The following is a 16,356-nucleotide window of genomic DNA, read 5'->3' on the forward strand; positions in this document are numbered from 1 at the left end:
ACGCAACGCACGAATTCAAATATTACGAGAGGTCATGGAGAGACTCACCAAAATTGTTCAAATTGCGACAATATTAGCCAAACCGAGAATCGTTCTTCAAATATCACCTTGATCTTGAAGACCCGCTCTGATACCAACTGTAGTGACAAAGAACATGGTTTGGCATGCGGAATTAAAGTTTGCACAATGAACATGGTGATTTGGGTGTTCAAGAGATGTATTGAATATGTATTGTGTTACAAAAAAGGACATAGATCTACATCTACATAAATAACACACACTCACACACTCAAACTTTACACCTCTCAAGCACACCTCTACAAGTGGACAAACCGACCTTATATAGAGGTGTTTACATGTCTCTCTCTCACTCTCAAATACTCATTAGTCTAAAGGCTAATGCACCACATGCAAGTGGGTCTACACAAGTCAACCCATTACAAAGTCATACATGATGAACTTTGCACCGCAACAGATGCCCTTTGGGCTCACCAACGCACCGGCAGCGTTCATGGATCTCATGAACCGGGTATGCAGGCCAATATTGGATCGATCGGTGATCGTGTTCATCGACGATATTTTGGTGCATTCGAGATCCAGAGAGCAGCATGAGGAGCATTTGAGAGAGATTCTCGGAGTTTTGAGGTTGGAGAGGCTTTACGCCAAATTCTCCAAGTGCGATTTTTGGTTGCGAGAGGTCCAGTTCTTGGGGCATCTCGTCAACCAGAATGGGATATTGGTCGACCCAGCCAAGATCGAGGCAGTTATGAGATGGGAGGTGCCGAGATCCCCCTCCAAGATCAGGAGTTTGCTGGGGTTGGCCGGCTACTATCGGAGATTTATCAGGGATTTCTCCAAGATTACCGTCCCTCTCACCAGGTTAACCCGGAAGGGTGTCGCTTTTTCGTGGGGCCCGGAGCAGCAGACCTCGTTTGAGACACTTCGTTAGAGATTATGTGAGGCCCCGGTGTTAGCCCTCCCGGAAGGGATGGAGGATTTTGTGGTGTATTGTGACGCATCGATATCGGGGTTGGGTGCAGTACTTATGCAGAGAGGGCATGTGATAGCGTATGCATCGAGGCAGATGAAGCCTCATGAGACGAGGTATCCTACCCATGATCTGGAGTTGGGGGCAGTGGTGTTCGCCCTCAAGATCTGGCGTCACTATCTGTATGGGGTTCGGTGTACCATATACACAGACCAGAAGAGCTTGAAGTATTTGATGGATCAGCCCAACCTGAATATGTGCCAGAGGATATGGTTGGATGTGGTAAAAGATTACGATTGCGAGATCTTGTACCACCCGGGCAAAGCTAACGTTGTAGCCGATGCCCTGAGCCGTAAGGCGGAGAGTGCCCCGATACGAGGCGTCTGTATGAGGTTGACGGTGATGACTCCGGTGTTGGATACCATTCGGGAGGCCCAGGCAGAGGCCGTGAGACCAGAGAACTGTAAAAGAGAGCGGGTGATCGGGCAGGTATCTGAGTTCGTTACCGATAGTCGTGGGCTTATGATATTTCAGGGTCGGATTTGGGTGCCGTTTTTGGGCGGGCACGTGCCATACTGATGGAGGAGGCGCATAGATCGATATTCTCGATCCATCCCGGGGCCACTAAGATGTATTTGGATCTGAAGAAAGATTATTAGTGGCCCTGTATGAAGAGGGATGTAGCATGGTTTGTTGAGAGGTGCTTGACCTGTCGTAGGGTTAAGGCTGAGCACCAGCGTCCGCATGGCAAGTTGCAGCCACTTGAGGTTCCCCAGTGGAAGTGGGAACATATTTCCATGGATTTTATCACCAAATTGCCAAGGACCGCGAGGGGTGTCGATGCAATTTGGGTGATTGTCGACTAGCTGACGAAGAGCGCTCACTTCCTTGCTATCAGTGAGAGCTCTTCTGCAGAAAAACTGGCAGAGCTGTATGTGCGGGAGGTGGTATCGCGACATGGAATACCTATCTCGATTGTGTCAGATCGAGATGTACGTTTCACTTCGAGGTTCTAGAAGAAGTTCCACGAGGAGTTGGGCACGAGGCTGCATTTCAGTACCGCTTACCACCCACAGACGGATGGACAGAGTGAGTGGACGATTCAGACGCTCGAGGACATGCTTCGGGAATGTGTGTTGGACTTCAGAGGAAGTTGGGACACGTATTTGCCGTTGGCTGAGTTTTCCTATAACAACAGCCACCATTCGAGTATCGGTATGCCTCCCTTCGAGTTGTTGTATGGGAGGAGGTGTCATACTCCCATTTGCTAGGGAGAGGTAGGGCAGCGCGTGATGGGCAGCACTGAGATAGTGCTTCAGACGACCGAGCAGATACAACATGTTAGACAGAGGTTGTTGACAGCCCAGAGTCGCCAGAAGAGTTATGTGGACAGGCGACGATCCGAGCTCGAGTTTTAGGTCGGGGATTTTGTACTCCTGAAGGTGTCTCCTTGGAAAGGAGTAATTCGATTCAGGAAGAGGGGCAAGCAGGGGCCCCGGTACATTGGTCCATTCAGGGTGACCGCGAGGGTGGGCAGGGTAGCGTACCGATTGGAGCTACCTGCGGAGTTGAGCCAGATACATGATACCTTCCACGTGTCTCAGTTGAGGAAATGTATAGCCGACGAGTCAGCGGTGGTGCCTCTGGAGGATATTCAGGTGGACGCGAGCCTGAATTTTGTTGAGAGACCGATCGCGATATTAGATCGGAATATCAAGGTTCTGAGGAACAAGGAGGTGCCTCTGGTTCAGGTCCAGTGGCAACATCGAAGAGGGTCCGAGCTGACTTGGGAGCCGGAGTCAGAGATGCGGGAGCAGCATCCGGAGTTGTTTGCGACATGAGACTTCGAGGGCGAAGTCTGGTTCTAGTGGGGGAGAATTGTAACATCCCGGAATTCAGGTGCGTCTCTTAAACCCTTCTTCTTTTTCAAGTTGTCAAGTTTACCGCCTTAAAGGAAATATTAAGGAAAATGAGTACGCTGGGCGTACTGAAGAGTACGCTGCGCGTACTCATGCGCTTAAGTTGGACGCGGACTCGCCTAGGTACGCTGGGCGTACCCAGGGTTACGCTGGGCGTAGCGGGCCCAGATGCAAAACCTAATTTGAGGCTTGTACACTATAAAAGGAATGTTAAGGCCTCATCCCCAGCCACCATACTTTAGTGAGTGAACCCTAAGAGAGCAGAAAGCCCATATTAAGCTTGAGTGTGTATTCTAAGCTTCAAAGTGCCATTTCAAGGTGGTGAAAGAGAAGGGGAGGCCATTTTAGGAGCTAGAAGTTGGTGGACAAGAGTAGATCCGAATTCTATAGAGGTTGGAGCTTCTTTCTGAGGTAAAAAGCTCAAAGCTTTCCTTGTCATTTTTTATTTGTGCTTCTTGGACCAGTTTCTAGGGTTTTTGGTCCCAAGGTGGAGACTTTATGAGCAAATGGTCTCCATTGGCCTAGATCTGCCATATTTCAGGGTAATATGAGTTGTATGTTGATAAAAATCCAATCTTGGACGTGAATATTGAGCCATGTATGAGATCTAGACTTTATGAGGAAGAAGGAAAGGTGTTAGAGTAATTAGGGACCTTTACAACCATGCAAAGGCTTAAAGGTCTCGACTTTATGGATTAAGTGATCTTAGAGAAGTCAGATCTAGAGTTTTGAGTTTATGTCTTAACCGTTTAAGACCAAAATCCAAGAATGGCTGAAACTGAGACTTACGTTGGGCGTAACTCTCAGAACGCGCAGCGTAAGGGTTTGAGACCCCGATTCTGGATCGCCGGAGCACGCCCCGCGTACAAGAGCTGGTACGCGCCGCATACTGCCCCCTGCTGACTTTCGTTGACTATAGGGTTTTGGTCAACATTTGGACTTTTGGGTCAGGGAGGGGTAAAATGGTCTTTTACCCTTCTGTGGGATTGTAGGAAGGGATGTAATCTAGCCTTTGAGAGCCATTATTTATTCGAGAGTACTGTTTATGTGTTTAGGCGGGGGCTAGATCTGTGTTTTCGTGTGCGAGATTATCCGAGATACCCGAGGTGAGTCTTCTCACTATACATTACAGAGAGTGGTATTTATGTGTAGTCCGGAGGGTCTTGTATGCTATGTGTATATATGAGATTCTGTGCATTGTGTTATATGTATGCTATGTGTTGAACAGACCGGGCCGGAGGGCCCAACGATATAGACCGGGCCGGAGGGCCCAACGATATAGACCGGACCGAAGGGTCCAACGACACAGACTGGACCGAAGGGTCTGATGAGCTATGACCGGACCAGAGGGTCCAACGTGCTACGGGACTGGAGGGTCACGCTGAGACACATCGACCGGAGGGTCGTACTGTAGCCTCGAGTGGCGTATGTGTTGTATGTGGTATTTTGGGGAACTCACTAAGCATTTATGCTTACCGTGTTGTGTGTTATGTGTTTCTGGTACCAGTAAGGATCGCGAGAAGGCGCCGGCATGATCAGTACACACTCATAGAGATTATGTTGAGATTCTGGGAATTGTTTTGTGTTGATGACATTGGATACATTATGTTTTGATAATTTTTTATGATTAAAATTATGATTTAAAAATAAAAAAATTGTTTTGGAAATTTACGTTGTTACAACGAAGCTAAGAAATCAACTTCTCAGTTGCTAGAGGTTCAGAAGCAGTTAGATTTCAAGAAAATAAAAGTAGAAAGTCTAGAGTTACAGATTACAAATATAATGTGTGATAGGGACTCATTGAGTAATGAAGTCAAATTGTTGTTAGCTCAAAGAAACATATATTGTAATTCTGCTAAAAGACACTACGCAAAATTAACTGCTTTGCATCATTCATCTGATATAAGCAAGGAACAACATAGGAAGTTATTACCTTTTCTAGCTTACGAGAGAGAGAGAGAAGGTTGATAATATTTCTTATGATAGTGAGAAAACAATTGCAGAATTTGATAAAATTCCTGATGATAGATATGCTTATGGAATTATGAAAATAGACGAATATCTTGATGCAGATGAATTAGTTGATATTGTAAATGATACCTTGACAAAAAATTGAACATATTAAGATTTTGAAAAGAACTGAGAATTCGACATCTGATTCTCAATCTAATTTTGCTGATATTGAAGATAATTTTGATAATATTAGTGAAATTAGTGATTTTGAGGATGTTGATTGTTCTCAGTTGTCTATCGTTAATGTTGCCTCTAAGTCTAAAGGAAAACAAAATTGTAATGATTCGTTGATTAAGACTGACACTGACAAACCCTATACTTCGAAAGTTTTTGATTTCGATCATGTGAGTTTCAGATATAGTTAAACTGATAGCAGTGATGATGAAACTGGTAATGAAGTTTCGAAAAAACCACCACCAAAAAGTAAAGATTCGAAAGAAACAACAATTCCACGAATTGTTGTTGATTAGGCGTATGGTGACACTGAAAAATTCAACAAAGTAATGACTGAAAAGGGTGCTCATTATCTCGAAACTAATCAAGTGGTGTATCCGAACTTCAAATGCTCAAATGATGTTGTGTTTCCAAACCAAGTGTTTGTGACAAAAGGAAATGTCGAAAACATTAAACCAGAATTTAACAAATTGGTTGAAGAGGATAACAAACAAACATCTGATGAAGGATTTTTTTCAAATCAAAGTATTATCGAAAATAATCTCACAAAGAATACATACACTTTTCAAAGACAAAAACCTCAAAGAAAATGGATTGAAAAACAAAAAGTTTCAAACAAAATTCCAAAACAAATTAAGGAGCAAACTGAACAAGTTGTCAAAATCAACTCAAAAGAATTTAAAGATCAAATTGACGAATTTTCGAAAGATAATGAAATTTCAAAAAGACAAGCACGAAAGAATTTTTTTTGGCAAACTGTTGAGTCTCGAAAGAAACAAAACGGATTGACAAAGAAAACATCTGAAAAGATAGAGTTCAAATCTGTTACAACAAAGTCTTCGTTAAATTCAGGCAATCAGAAAAATCCCGCTCAATTGAATCAATCATTGTCTGAATCCATTTCACAAACTAAATTTTCGAAAGATAAAAATCAAACCACTACATCATTTTCGAAAAATTTCAATCATTCATCACAGAAATTTCAAAATCAAACTTTCACAGATCGATTTTTTCTTCATTCACAATAAAGATTTTCTCAAAATCAAAATTTAAAACACACTCCTCCACCAACTCAATCAAATAATTTTCAAAATCGATTTTCTCGTAACACAAATGTCGAAAACAGTGTTAAAAATCGACAATTTGGAAATTTCGTCCTAAATCAAATATTGATTTCACTCCACAAAAACCAAATTTTCCAAATCCTTCTGGGAAGCAGAATTCGAAAGTTTCATACACAAAGGGTTCATCAAATGTGAAGAATATCGACCATTGGCTTGAAGGAAAAGGAAAGATGTTTCAATCTTGCAATTTTTCCCAACAACAAATTCGAGAAGCTTATGAGAAATATTTGAATGATTCTTCAAACGGAAGTTCATCTTCCAAAGAATCAGATATTCCTGCAAAAACATGGAAATCAGTTTCGAAAGATAGACATGTTGAGAAGCAAACTGAGAACAACAAGGAGAATGTCAGTGACAATCCTAAACCTTCGAAAACTTATGTTTATGCTCCTTTACCTAATGATGTCGACTTAATTGATACTTTCAAATCAAAAGTTCGTGATTGGGTTTTAGGTTCTTCATTTCACTCGGTTTTCAAAACTAATAACCAAGGACCCAAACATCCTCGGGTACCTAATTTCTTTCATTAATTGCAAGTTTTGTGTGACGAGCAAGATGATGATAAATGGTACATTGATAGTGGTTGCTCTCGTCACATGACTGGAAAGAAGGAGAATTTGCGTGATTATCGAAGTTTGGAGAAAGCAGGAGTAGTTAAATTTGGAAACAATCACAAGTGTTAGGTGAAAGGATATGGCAAAGTCACTAATGGGAAGTTTTGTAACATCTCAATTTTCTAGGCCAAAAATTTCATTTTTAATTAAGTAACTCATAAAATAGTTTACCAAAAACATTGCCAATGTCAAATTCATTTATAAAACTGTAACAACGTGTCTCAAAACCATATCATCAGTAGTAACAAAATCAGAGTACAATCCCAAGAAAATCTCATAGTACGGAAATCATGTGTGTGTGTGATGTGCAGCTACCGCGCCAGCTCCTTTACCTTCGCTGAAGATGTACCTGAAACAAAACTGAAAAATGTAAGCACGAAGCTGAGTGAGTTCCCCCATCATACCACACACCATACAATAACATAATCTCAGACAATTCTGGGGTGCCTGACTACCCAAGTCAAGCCATTCTGGGGTGCTTGACTTACCCAGGTCAAGCCATTCTGGGGTGCTTGACTTACCCACGTCAAGCCATTATGGGGTGCTTGACTTACCCGTCGGTCTATTTCACCCGACTACCGGGGACTATTTAACCCCCTACCGCTACCACGCAATAATATAACACACATATACTGTCAGGCAATTCTGGGGCGCCTAACTACCCAGGTCAAGCCATTCTGGGGTGCTTGACTTACCCGCCGGTCCTAACGACCGATATACGAGGACTATTTCACCCCCTACTACTACCACATAATATCATAACAGAAACATACTATCATGAAATTCTGGGGTGCCCGGCCTACCCTTCGGTCCTAACGACCGAACTTGGGGACTATTCCCCCTTACTACCACTATCACATATAACATATCATGCTAGCACATAAACATATCAGGTAGTAGCAAAACTAGATGAATATCACAAAGACAATCATCTAACATACAACTCATATTGGTCGGCCGGCATTGTGGCCGTAGACCCACCGCTACTGGAAGGTAACTCACCTCGTGGTCGCGCAGTGTCTGCACTGATCTTGATGTGGAAATCGACTCTCCCCGACTCCTTAGTCCCTACACGACAACTCTTCTATGTTATCAACTCATACTCATAACCCTTACAAGGGTCACTCAATCCCAGTAAACGTCCAAGTCAAATCCATTGTCAAAGTCAACTTTTGGTCAAAGTCAACATCTGGTTGACTCGACTCGCCGAGTTGGCCCGCCAACTCGTCGAGTCCCCATAATCACGATATGTCTTAATCCCGTACCTACCCGTTGAGTCTAGCAAGAGCTCGACGAGTTCGCCTTGAACAACACATCGGACAAATCTTCAACCGACTCGCCGAGTTCGTTCTTGAACTCGCCGAGTTCATCTTCATCCATAAGAAGATGTTCAGTCTTTGACTCGCCGAGTTCGTCTTCATAAGTTGGGAGATTGCCTTGGACTCGCCGATTCTGTTCATACACTCTTCGAGTCCCATGATTTCCAGGTCCAAAACAACCCCTAGCAGGCTGAGTGTTCCTTCCACTCAACCCAAACCATTTCCAGAAGACGTTTTGGGGGAAAAAGCGTCCCTACTCGCCGAGTCCCTCTTCGTTCAAGATTATACAGTCGATTTCAGTAGGTCTTAATGCATCCCAATCATAGATCTGACCTCCTAGGGTCCCTTTTATATGTAAAGCTATGAACTTGATGTCTATGCATGGGGTTTTTGGCTCAAAAGGCTATAAATGGGGTTTAAATGATGCATGGGTCTCCCATGGCCATAGAGTTGGCACCTATATGCCATGGGAAGCCGCAATGGTTGCAGATCTGAAGCACAAACCCACATATACAAGAAAATCTGAGCATAGCCTCTCAAAAGCTTAGAAAAGGTAGAGAAATAGCCCAAAAACAAGATCTAGGAAATAGATGGTCAGGGTTCAAGCTTTTTACCTTGAATGGAATGAGAATGAAGCAAAACCTCTGGATCTACTAGCTTCCTCTTGATCTCCTAAGCTCTCTTCTTCCCCTTCAACTTCAAGCACACACAAAAGGCACAAAAGAGCTCAAAATCACTCAAGAATGGTTTAGGGTTTCAAACTAGGGTTTCTCTGAGTTGGGAGGGTGATGGAGGCTGGGTTGGGACGAGATAAAGTGTTTAAATAGGGTTCAAACCCTAAATATTAGGGTTTTGTCCAGACAGCTCCTACTCGTCGAGTCGGTCTTCCGACTCGACGAGTAGGTCACTTAAACCCCCGATCGCCAGTCGAGTCTACTCGACGAGTTGGGCCTCCAACTCCCCGAGTCTCAGAGTAAATTGCAACATTTCATGAAATTAAATACGTACCAGGAATCGGGTGCTACAAGTTTATTGTTAAGAGAGTCGCATATATCGAAGGTCTTCAACATAACTTGATAAGTGTTTCAGAACTTGTTGTGGGCACTGGCAATCAAGTGGTGTTTAACGAAGCAGGAAGCATCATTTCTATTGTTAACACTAAAGAAGTTTTGCTCAAATCCAAACGATATGGGGACATGTTTACTCTTGATATCAAACCAATCGTTGGAAAACCCTCAGTGTGTTTACTCTCGAAAGCTTCAGCTGATGTTAGCTGGCTTTGGCATCGAAGACACTCTTAATTGAATTTTTGAAATATCAACAAATTGGTGGTTGATGATCTTGTCCGAGGTTTTCCTGTGTTAAAATTTGATAATGATACTTTATGTGCAGCATGTGAACAAGGAAAACAACATCGCAAAGGTCATCCTGTGGTTATTGATTCCAAAATTGTTGAACCGTTGGAATTACTTCACATTGACTTATGTGGACCATTGACTGTTGAGACACTAAACAAGAAACGGTACATTTTAGTTATTGTTGATGATTTTTCATGATTTACTTGGGTTTATTTTCTCAGGTTAAAAGATGAGGTTGCTCAAGTAATGATCAACTTTATCAAGAAGATAGAGATTAGCTTAAAGAAGAAAGTTCAAAAACTCAAAAGTGACAATGGTTCTGAATTTAAGAATAACTTTCTTGATTCATTTTTAGTTGATCAAGGGATTTCACATAATTTCTCTTCACCATATACACCTCAGCAGAATGGAGTGGTTGAGAGAAGAAATCGTTCTCTCTGTGAAGCAGCACAAACAATGCTTACATATGCGAATCTTCCTCAATATCTTTGGGCTGAAGCTGTTTCCACTGCATGTTTTACTCAAAACAGATCGTTTATTCATCGTCGTTTTAACATTACTCCTTATGAAATTCTTAATAACCGAAAACCTAATGTCAAATTCTTTCATGTTTTTGGTTACAGGTGTTTTATCATGAATCTCAAGGATAATCTTTCGAAATTCCAATCCAAAGCTGACGAAGGAATTTTCTTGGGATATTCTCATAATTCGGTTGCATATCGAGTTTTGAATAAACGGACACACAAAGTGGAAGAAACATTTAATCTAACCTTTGATGATTATTATGTTAAACAAGTCGAAAAATGTTTTCATCACAAACCAATTCTTAATGAATCAAATGTTGAGTCTGAAATTTCAAATTCGACAGATTTTGATTATGATTTAATATTTGGTACTCCAGATTTGGATGCTGATGCTGAAGTTAATGCAACTGATAATCACATACTTGAAGCTTCAAAGCATTCTGACGATTCGAAATTAATCCAAGATGCTTTAGACTTGAATTCAACATCGAATTCTCCAAGAACTGGCGAAAGCATGCTAAATGCTCTAGTGGAGGGGGAGCACTTGAATACGACAACTCAGGTTGAGGGGGAGCATTCTTTCGAGGGGGAGTATAGGAGATTGGAGCATCCTATTGATGGGGAGCATCCTATTGAGGGGAGCAAAATGATTTAATTATGTCGAATAGTGATCATAATGAAAATTTTCATGATTTAAATGACAATGTTTCTGTCGCAGGATCTGAAAATGACGAAATGTTCGAAGATGCACCATTGGATTTTGATCTAGCATATCCACCATTAGATAAATGGACAAGAAATCATCCAAAGGAACAAGTTCTTGGAAATCCACAAGACGGTGTGTTAACGAGAGCTCAACGTCATGCAAAGAATGAGGTACTTAATGTTCATCAGGAATTTTGCATGTTTAACGTTTTTATTTCGAAAATTGAACCAAAAACAGTAAAGGTTGCAATGGAACACTTAGATTGGGTTGTTGCAATGCAATCTGAATTGGTTGAATTCGAAAGAAACATGGTTTGGAGATTAATTCCTAAGCCAAAAGACGTTTCGATAGTTGGGTTAAAATGGATTTTCAATCATAAAACAAACAAAGATGGTAATATTGTTCGAAATAAATCTAGGCTTGTAGTAAAAGGTTATTCACAATAAGAAGGAATAGACTATGAAGAAAACTTCGCCCCTGTCGCAAGACTTGAGGCAGTTCGAATATTTTTGGCCTATGCCGCTCATAATGATTTTGATGTTTATCAAATGGATGTGAAATGTGCATTTTTGAATGGAGAACTCGAAGAGACAGTGTATGTGGAACAACCTCCAGGTTTTGTAAATGATGAATATCCTAATCATTGCTATATTTTAGAGAAGGCTGTTTATGGGTTAAAACAAGCACCGAGAGCATGGTATGGAACTTTAACTTCTTTCTTGATAAAGACACAACTGTTTCTAAGTCACCAAAGAAACAGCCTGCAGAGGTGGTGAAAGTTTCGAAGAAGTCTGAGAAATCTCAGGTTACTACGCAACCTGATTCTACCAAGCAGCTAATTCCCACAAAGTCTGGTGTCTTAAAGCGTATCAAAAAGATGTCTTATAAACCCAAAACATCTCCTGAGAGGTCATCTAGGTTTTCACCATCAATGATTCGGAATCCCCATGTCACAAGAAAAGGTGTTGTTCTTCGTGGAGTTCCTATGCCTGTATCGCCATCATCAAAGAAGCGCAGGGCTGAGGATGTTGCCAAGCATATCTCTAGCAATACCAAGAAGCCAAAGAAGCGAAAGTTGATTCTTCAGGTTGATGAAGACGAAGAAATTGTTCTTGATTCTCCACTTGGTAATCCTTCCTCTCCATAGAACTCACCTGCCAAGTCAACTTTCGAAATGACAGGAATTGTAAGTAGCTCCGTGGACACTTCGATAGTAGACACATCTACTATTTTTGGTGCATCCACTCAAGTGTCGATTCCTATGAAGACTTCGAACATACCACACGAGGTTTCGTTAACTGAATCATTCTATGAGGAGGTTCGAACCTCAGGCATTTCTACACACGTATCTAATATGGATGTAAATGTCAATATGGGTGAAGGAGTTTCGAATGATGAACATATTGTTGTTTCTCAAGGAATTCTTGAACCTGTCACTTTTCAAACCAATACTTCTTTAGCACCAGTAATCAGTTCTATTGCTCCAACCACTCATTCTCCTACTTTTTGAAATGATCATTGATCATCCCATCACTTCTCTCTTTTCATCCCAATCCACTGACCCACCAAAACCTCTTAACAATGATGATACTGATGATGGAGGGTGTGGTGGTTCATTTTCTGATTCGGAATTTGATCCCAAAGAAGAAGATATCCCATATCATATGTTGATGTCTGGGAAGCAGTTCAAGATTCTAAACAAAAAGCTCAATTCAGTACTTCAATCCCAAGCAGATGCAGGGGGTAAGAATTCTGTCTCAAGTATTGAAATTGATGTGATGCTTAAAGCTCAAGAAGTTCGGTTGTTCAAGAAAGTGGAGTAGCTGATTAATGAATCTGAATCTCGTCTTTTCGAGAAGCTTGATTCCATGGATAAATGTAACGAGTTGCGAGTCAATTCTGCCTCTTCGACGTTTAATGATGAACTCAAGGATTTGAAACGGATTGCAAAGGAACGCCATGTTCTTTTTGTACAAGATGTTAAAACGGTTCGTGAGAATGTCAATCACAAGATTGAAGAACTGAAGATTGATGTATCCAAAGAGCTTCATGAGATGGATACCAAATACTCTTATCTTCTTGAGAAAGTTGATCTTATCGCAGATGCTGTTATAACATTCGTTAAAACTCATCAATCCTTTGATTATAAAGTTGATGAGAAAGCAACAGCCGCTGTTATAAGTTTTGAAAAAGTTACTTCTCTTCTTGAAGAATTGAAGGGAATTGTTTCGAAACCTAGTTCCTCATCCCTTTTTACTCCTGATTTTATTGATCAAAAGTTTTGTTATTTCAAAGCTGTAATTCAAAAGATGTTGCCTCCCTTGTCTCAGTTTACTACTATCTTACCAACGAATGCCCCACCTGTTGTTACAGGGGTGCAAGGGGGAGAAAAGGTGAATGTTGGTAAAGGAGAAGGTGCATCCGGAATTACAAATGAAGAAGTGAAAGTAGTTGGCAAAGTTTTTACAACTCACATTCCCAGTTCAAAACCAATAATTTCGCAAGCCGAACCCGTAATATCAACTGTTGTTACTACAAGGCCAATCTCAAAAGGCATTGTAATTGGGTCAACTGTTAAAGAGCGAAGTAGTTTGAAACCCAAGCAAACAACAAAAACTTCAGACAAAGGGAAACCAATTCTTCTTGAAACATCGAAAGAAGAAAGAAAGGCAGAAATTGAAGCGGGGATGGAGAAGCAGCGTCATATTTAGAGTATTTTGATGCTTCGTGCAAGTGATCCACCTACAATAAACAAAGGTGATCCAATAAAATTGCACAGTTATGAAAACATTAACGCAAGAGTTGCATACAACGAAATGTATGAATTCGAGAAAAAGCCAAGAAAGAGTTATGCAATTGAGAACTCAGATATGAATCAGCTTGATTTTCCTATCAATGAGATGATGTTTCTCACTGCTCAATACAAGGCTGTGAACAGATTTGAGAACAAGGATGATTTTTCTCACATGAAGCTGAGATTCCATGCAGTGTTGGCGAAGGAACAAGAAGAGGTTTGGTCACTGGTGAAAATTGTTCGAGTACTTGGCATATCGAAAGGGGAAATGTTCGAAAATATGCTTCAGAATTTTCGATATCATGTAGTGAGGGCAAACAAAGAAACTTTCGAATTTTCCATTGCTGATTTTCCTTTGATGAACTTGAATGATTTGATTCAAGTTGCATATATACTCAAGGATTTGGATGCTTCTAAACTCCAAAACACAAGCAAGGATGTGTTGAAATTGGGTCTAGGTCATATAAAACTTTTCATAGACAATTACTATGATTGTCTTGCTATGACAAACGTTGAGTTGGCTGCTACAATGGAAAAGGAAGTTGTTGCTCCTAAAATCAAGGCAATGAGTGAAGCTCAGATGAAGAAGTATGTGGATGGTGAAATATGTTTGAAGCCTTTTGGTATAGTTTTTGTTGGGAAGAATAAGAAGGGAAAACCATCGAAGTTCTTTTTTCAAACAAGCGAAATTGAAAGATATACTACTGCTCAGTCTACGAACTTAATTGTTCGTATGAATAATTGTAAGAAGAATAATGATGGAGATAAGGCGGAACAAAAGAAGGTGATGAATTGGTATGCTGAGATTCGAAGAACATTACACTTGGCTGCTCAAGTTTTGATCAACTGATTTCGACACTGCTTACAAAGGGGGAGATTGTAAGGGTCGAAATTATATTGTAAGGTGTCGAAATGTAATGTTATTTTACAAAGGCATTTTGTGTCGAAACTAGAAAGCTTAGTCCTTTGTAATTTTTTGTATGTTTTACTGTTTTCTTATAAATAGGAAATGTTACTTAGAGTTAGATAAGAGTTTTGGGAGTCTGTCTTGTCTATTCTCTCTTTGTAATCGTGAAGCATAATTGAGCTGAAACAAGATATTATTTACTCTCGGTGTTCTTAATTCTCGTTACTCTGATTCTACATTTAGTACTCGATTTAATAGTTCATCACAGTCATCAGACTAGATTACCCTCGGGTCCACAATCATCAGACTGGATTACCCCCGGCCCACAGTCATCGGAATGGATTGCCCCGACCCACAGTTATCGGACTGGTTTGCCCCAGGTCTACTGGCTTACAACATTGAGCAATAATGCCTCAACCCAACCACACTATGTCGAAATATGGAACAGATAAACAATAACCAAAAAGTACAGTTAATCATACAAATTTACCAATCTAATAGATCACTACAACATAGCAACATCATATACACAAGGATACATAACTGAATCTACTGCGCCTACATTGGTGCCTTCGACCTATTTGTACAGTAAGGAAAATTCACCTCAAAGTCTAGAAGATAGCTGAACTGATCACTGATCCAAATACCGGCTCTACGTGTCACCTTTAGGAGATGGCTGAGGGAATGAAATTTCTTGATCCAAGCTAATTTGAGCTCCCAAGTGGTTCCAAAATTTTCTTCTTCCTGCAAGGACCGAGTGTTACAATTCTCCCCCACTTAAACTAGATTCACCCTCGAAGTCCTCAACTGTAAATAGATCTAGATAATGATCACACAATTCTCTCCCACTTAATTATGATACTCTTTTTGATCCTATGGGAATGCGAGACTATCCAAAATTTTAGTCTCACTTACTGCACAACTTCAACACACTGGAGACTCTGGACCACCCATCACTGATGATTTCTTGCATGTATGTTCCACTTCATTGGTTGAGGGGGAAAGCATAACCTCGAATTCACAAATTGTCACAACCATTAAAGTTCCAATCTTAGAATAAGGTGTTCCAAATATTCACAATCAATCACACGTCTCTGAAGAGTCAGAGAATCCAAAGAAGATGTTGAAGAAATAGAAACAGGAGATGAAATTCCAATAATTCCCACTGCTTCAATCCAGGGAGAAACATAAACTTCGCAGGGGGGGGGAACCTTCATCAACAGCTGGACTACCAATTGTTTTAATTCCTACGGTTCAAGTTCTATATGTGGGATGTTCACAAATCGAGGTGGGACAAGTTCAAGACGTTCAAAGAAAAATGCCTCCCAAGGTTGAAGACATTCCATCCAATGTAACGGTCGAACATCATCAATCATGTGTACACATATGGACAAGAGATCATCCACCAGGCCAAAAAATAGGAAGTCCTTCTACTGGTATTATAACTTGATCATCCGAATACCTAACCAAACACTATCACTATGTAACATTCATGTCATCTACTAAACCCATAACCATCAAAGACGCTCTCCTGGATCATGACTGGATTTGTGCACTGTAAGGGGCACTTTTGGACTTCGAGGGAAAAAAAGTTTGGAAACTGTTCCCGAAGCCAAAGGGACATACCGTAGTTGGAAGTTGATGGGCTTTTCACAATAAATTAGATGATACATGTGTGGTAATAAGAAACAAAGCTCAAATTATAGCAAAAGGTTACAGTTAATTGGAAGGAATTGACTATGACGAAACATATGCTCCAGTTGCAAGGCTAGAGGCTATACGCATCTTCTTAGTGCATGTGGTGCACAAAAATGTAAAAGTACATCAGATGGATGTAAAAAGTGCATTCCTCAATGGCGAACTTAAATAAGAGGTATACTTACAGCAACCTCCAGGTATTGAGAATCTTGATCTTC

The sequence above is a fragment of the Lactuca virosa genome, chromosome 3 (assembly GCF_052849685.1).
Source record: "Lactuca virosa cultivar CGN04683 chromosome 3, Lactuca_virosa_CGN04683_v6, whole genome shotgun sequence".
In the NCBI taxonomy this organism is placed as follows: Eukaryota; Viridiplantae; Streptophyta; class Magnoliopsida; order Asterales; family Asteraceae; genus Lactuca; species Lactuca virosa.